Source organism: Oreochromis niloticus, unplaced genomic scaffold, assembly GCF_001858045.2.
Source record: "Oreochromis niloticus isolate F11D_XX unplaced genomic scaffold, O_niloticus_UMD_NMBU tig00007768_pilon, whole genome shotgun sequence".
Classification (NCBI taxonomy): Eukaryota; Metazoa; Chordata; class Actinopteri; order Cichliformes; family Cichlidae; genus Oreochromis; species Oreochromis niloticus.
In genome coordinates, this window is record NW_020328760.1 from 90,556 (window position 1) to 95,487 (window position 4,932).

At 41.8% G+C, this 4,932-nt stretch overlaps 1 pseudogene; it reads right to left on the reverse strand.

Annotated features, from left to right (window-relative positions):
• Window positions 1-2,566: 2,566 nt before the first annotated feature.
• Window positions 2,567-4,012, reverse strand: LOC109200620 (uncharacterized; annotated as a pseudogene).
• Between the last annotated feature and the right edge of the window lie 920 nt (window positions 4,013-4,932).

The window sequence follows — 4,932 nt, forward strand, 5'->3', positions numbered from 1 at the left end:
CTCTTTATACTCAGTCATGTTACTGACTCCAAAAATGTTTCTCCAGCTGTTTTTCAGTACTGCAGACTTTTCCAGACTTTTCTTGCCAGCGCCAACATTTTTTTCTGATGTGTTGCTGCCATCAAATTCAATATAGTCTAAATTTTTCTCTGTAAATTTTCTCACTTTAGTCTTTTCACGTCTTCCATTTTCTTTTCAACTGCAAATCATCCATTCTGTTTATTTATCTATATTAATAATATTTTCTGTAAAATAAATATAATTTTCTCTGATATATGTTATTATATTATTTTCTTACATTTTACACACAACTTTGCAACTTTTTTTAAATTGGGGTTGAACATGCTTTATATGTCAGTTGCTCCAACAGCAAGCGCGTGTTCTCAGGTGTGATTAGCTGCAAGTCTGTATCACTCACCTGAGTGCAGGTAGCGCCGCTTCACATACAACAGCAGGATCACAACAGAGCCCACAACGAGGTACAAATCCAGTTGGCTGGCTCTGAAACAGAACACACATGAGCTCTGCTCCTCCCAGGCTAGCTCCTAGTACTATACTGACACTCACCTTCCACAATCAGAGTGAAGCTCTTTGTGATGGGCACTTTCAGGGACTGATGGGAGACGCTGCATGTGAACTTTTCCCAGAGTCCCTGAGCGCAGCCTGGAGGTAGAAAACACCTGACAGCGAGAAGGTCATGTCCCTATTTTCTTTGTGGCTGAACAGAACACTATGGTTCAGTGGCTTGGGATGTGGAGTGCCTGGATCCTCCTCGTACCAAATTATCTCCACATCCCGAGGGTAGTAGCCATTTGCCTCACACTTAACCATCAAGTCCTTGCCCTCCTGCAATAACAGGGTGGTTCCAACATTGAGGGAGACATGGGGGAGACTCTGAGGAAAGGAGAGAGAAAAATAAATAGTAATTTCAATACTAACAGCAGACAATTATTATAGTAACTGGCCTGTTTTATTTAATTCATTTATTTTAATTTATATTCTTTCAGGTCAAAATGGTGACATTTAAAAGTTAAAGTTTAGATTTGGTCTGAGTTCCAGAATTATAGGAAGTCAAATTAGTAAGATGCATTTCAGGTTACACACTTAACAGAATAATAAAAAAATATATATATATAAATCTCCCACCCAGGCTCACTGAGCATGCATTTTTATCACATACAGTAAGTTCAGCACGGACACAAACAGGCACATCAAGCGTTAGATCTGGATAAAGAGAAACATAAACCTGATCATCACTTACACCAATGTATTTTGGTGTAAGTGATGGAAAAACTGAAACTGCAAGTGAATTCATTAACATCAAACATTGTAAAGATTATAGAACATATAGTTTTTTGCAACTTTCTATCGATCCGCCAAGGAGGTTCTGTTTTCGGTCTCGTTTATGTGTCAATCTGTCTATAAACATGAACGCTTGAAAAGTTTTAAATGAATTATGATGAACCTTGGAATGGTGTAGTGGAGTGTAGTGGAGTAACAATCCAACAAATAGATTTAACAGTTCATTAAAATTTGCCTTCCATCCATCAATGTTAGTGAAAATAGATTCAGAAAGCAAAAAAACAACCTAATAACTAAGAAACTGAGATTCTTAAAGTGTGCTATATATTGACAGCATATAAAAAGTACCATATAAAGATTTCAAATATCATGTCACATTTGACCTCTTACCTTTCCTTCAAGGTCAATAGATTGATCTGAAGGTCAAAGTAATAAAATGCTATAAAGAGCTATTTAAAATAGGTTTCTTACTCTCATTGTTTGTACTGACAACATAACAGTACCAGTCAAAGGTTCACAGTTTCTTATGGCAAGCACAATAATCAATCATTACTTTAACAACTGGAGATCAGTCAGTCTGGAAAACTGCTAAAATTTGAATTTGTCCCCAAGTGCAGTCCCAAAAACCATCAGCACTACGATGAAACTGGCTCACATGAGGACCGCCCCACAAGAAAGACCAAGAGTCACTCTTCTGCTAAGGATAAATTCATCTGAGTCACCAGCCTCAGAAATCACGAGCTAACAGCACCTCAGATTAGAGCCCAGATAAATGCCACACAGTAGCAGACACATCTCTACATCAGCTGTTCAGTGGAGAGTGTCCGAATCAGGCCTTTGTGGTCAAATAGCTGCTAAGAAAGCACTACTAAGGAAAAGCAACAAGCAAAAGAGATTTGTTTGGGTCAAGAAACACAAGAAATGAACATTAGACCAGTGGAAATCTGTGTTTTGGTCTGATGAGTCCAAATCTGAGATGTTTGGTTCCACCCACCGTCTATTTGTGTGACACAGAAAAGGTGAACAGGTCTCTACATGCATGGTTCCCACTGTGAAGCATGGAGGAGGTGGTGTGATGGTTAGGGGGTGCTTTGCTGGTGTCACTGTTGGGGACTTATTCAAAATGGAAGGCACACTGAACCAGCATGGCTATCACAGCATCCTGTAGCAACATGCCATCCCATCCGGTTTGCTATTAGTTGGACCGTCATTTATTTTTCAAATTAAATGAGAAGGTGTGTCCAAACTTTTGACTGGTAGTATAGACATATAGGGAATGGTCCAAACCTATGTACCTTGAATCTGCAGATATATATCCACCTTGGCGAACAGTGGATTCACGGACACTGAACAAATGTAGGTCCCTTCACTGATCATCGTGGTGGAGGCGAGGATGTAGGAGGCATCTCCAGCCGCAAGGGCATGTAGTCCGACACCGCTCCCCTTGGTCTGTCCTGTGCGCCTGTTGTAACTGAAGAGCTCAGTCCTCTCACCAGGGCGGTGCCTATGCCACTCTACGGTGACCTTTGCACCCTTGTGGTCGACATCAAACTGGCAGTGGAGCTTTTGCTGGAACTTCAGGCGTGCTTTAACTGAGGGAGTCTGTGTTTTGATGACCATGGCGACTGCAGAAACAGATGTGACAAACAACACAAGTGTCCTTTACTCAAATAGGTGACAACCACTTCCTGTATCTATGACATGACAATTATTTGGCCATCCACCATTCCAAGTCAATATAACTATAACTGTCTCTCTCTATTTCTACTCTAATCTCCGAGACACAAACACAGTTTCTTTTCAGCACTCTGTCCTTAAATGTCTGCTACTGCAACAGGCAGGCAATTAAATAAAACCCCTAGGAGATAGTCTGTGGGGCTCAACAAAAACACACCATCCTCACATGTGAGTTTACCTGCGGTGGTGAGTACCTCTTTGTCAGCAATGACAGACCAGTTGTGGTAGTCTGGCTGCCCTGGGGAGGCTGGTCAGAGGGGTGTCTGAGGGAGCCAGCGACTGCGAAGCGGCCCCTGCTGTGTCTGAGGATGCAGGTAAACCAGTGGTTGTACTCCCGGGCACCGAGGACAGGCCAGCGAATGTAAGTGCCCTCTGTGCTGTATCTGTGCAGCTCACACTTCAGCTGCTCTGCCTCCACCCCCTCCACATACTGCAGCAGATCCAACTTTGATCCTAGAAGATGATAAAATAAACACTAACACATTGTTGTTGTTTTTTCAGCCTTCTTCTCATGCAGGCTGCAGTAACTCACTGGTGACCAGGAAAGTGATGGCGTTTGGGTTAACAGGAGCATCTCCTTTCTGACCAAACTGAAGTATAGCCTCTCTGGGGATGACCCGGGTTTCAGTGTGGTTGTCCTTGTTCAAATACAAACGCTCATCAATGAAGTAACAAGGCAGCCACTGGATCTGATGGACACTCCACACACCTGAATGACACGAATACTTCAGTCAGACAGCATAGCCGTTGGAATTCATGCGGTAGACTAGAATATCTATAGTCACTTTTGACCTAACACGCACAAGCTGACCTAAGCTAATCTGTGACAACGTGTTGCACTATAACTCACCTGCACTTAGATACAAGTAAAAAAGTATCCTCAAGATTAAAACCGTCATTCTTTCCCGGTGCCCTCCACTGTCGGACTCCTTGTTGTCTGATGTCCACACAAAGTTTCTCTTGATACTTTCACTTTCATTTCAAAGGAAAAGAAAAAAGGAGTGCGATTTCTGGCGTGATGAGCAGCTCGAAAACCAAACCTTTAAAATAAAAACCCTTAATATAATCAAAAAGTTAATAAAATCCAGAATATATGCTAGAAAAAAAATAAATAAATAAAAAATCAGGATACAACGTCCTAGTTCTTTTTACAGCGTTCCTGTTTTCATGTTAGACGTAACATTATTGTAGCTGGAGCCTATCCCAGCTGCCACGTGGCCAGAGGTCTGTCTGGTAGGAAGACTGTGGTAGGTGCATATTTTACTTTATCCATTACCACACAAACGGACTCTAAACTGTGAGCGGTACCCGGTGTACTTGGAGTCATGGGGCAAATGTACTCCATACTCAGGATTACTGAAATGTGACTATGTGAACCACCGCACCACACAGTTTAATAAATAGTTCACAGCAGTTCATGAGGAGTCAACAGCTTGCAACAGGTCCTTTTGCTTTTGACTTTATATAAAACTCGTAGTACTGACTTTGCCCTGAGGTGTCGCTGTGAGCGCATGACGACAGCAGCCTTACTAGTCTTTCCGACACCAGAGCTGATGGACGAGAACCATGTCACTTCCTGTTAATCTCGTTTTACAGAAATTCACTATTTAGTTCACCTGAAAGTCCTGAAATAATAGCAGTGAATGTAGCCAAAGCACTCAAATAATTATTTCTCCATGCCCGATTTTAGGTCTAACAATCTACATCATACGTTATTTAGATATTGGGAGCGTAGTTAAACCACAACAAAACCTATCATGCATATGAGAACTGCTTGTGGTGGTCGAAGGTGATTACTGTCTGGAAGTTACTGCCAGAAGTTTTCCGCGGCTGTTTGTTTCATGCCTGAAAGCAAAGTAGTCGATGCATTATGCGGCTCTTGTGCTGTTTGTA